We start from the raw sequence: 544 nt of genomic DNA, 5'->3' as shown, positions 1-544 counted from the left end.
GTATTCCATTTGGCCAACCATGCTTAAAGCTCCCTGAGTTGAGGGAGCCAGAGGCCACAGAGCAAGCAGGGGTTGTGTGTGTGTGTGTGTGTGTGTGTGTGTGTGTGTGTGTGTGTGTGTGTGGCTTGGGCCAGTTCCCAGGCCTCCTGCCCATAGCCCCCACAGGGGCCGACAGCATGAGCGATTGGTTTGCAGGGGCTGCCCATCACGCCGCGCCATCTGGCGGGGCTATTGTTGACCACACAAAGGATGGATCTCAGCAGGGCAGGGGCAGGGGCCCAGGCCCAAGCAGTGGACAGAGGAGCACGCTGAGCTTGGAGCCGCCCATTTGTCCCCTGCCATAGTCGAGGCTTTACCTGTGTTCTGTTGCTCGCAGGGGGCCAGTGCAGAGGTGAGGGGTGACCCGTCATCCCCAGGATCTCCACCTAGACTCCTTTAGACTCCTTGGTCTCTGACCTGATTTATTACTCTGCTAAGATTCAAGGGCAGTTTTATGTACTAGGTAATTAAGTGGCATTAGTGAAGGCTCGAAAGTAAGTGGCTG

At 56.6% G+C, this 544-nt stretch overlaps 1 protein-coding gene and 1 long non-coding RNA gene across 5 annotated transcripts in view; both read left to right on the top strand.

The window, feature by feature from the left end:
* Positions 1-544, top strand: part of Ccdc85c (coiled-coil domain containing 85C) — a 70,894-nt gene that overhangs the window by 33,406 nt on the left and 36,944 nt on the right. The gene's annotated exons all lie outside the window — the stretch shown is intronic.
* Positions 1-544, top strand: part of LOC120103618 (uncharacterized) — a 37,856-nt gene that overhangs the window by 32,281 nt on the left and 5,031 nt on the right. The window lies entirely within an intron of this gene.

This window comes from Rattus norvegicus, chromosome 6, assembly GCF_036323735.1.
Source record: "Rattus norvegicus strain BN/NHsdMcwi chromosome 6, GRCr8, whole genome shotgun sequence".
Lineage (NCBI taxonomy): Eukaryota > Metazoa > Chordata > Mammalia > Rodentia > Muridae > Rattus > Rattus norvegicus.
Note: the sequence above shows the minus strand (reverse complement) of the source record. Positions and strands in the feature narration are given on the sequence as shown.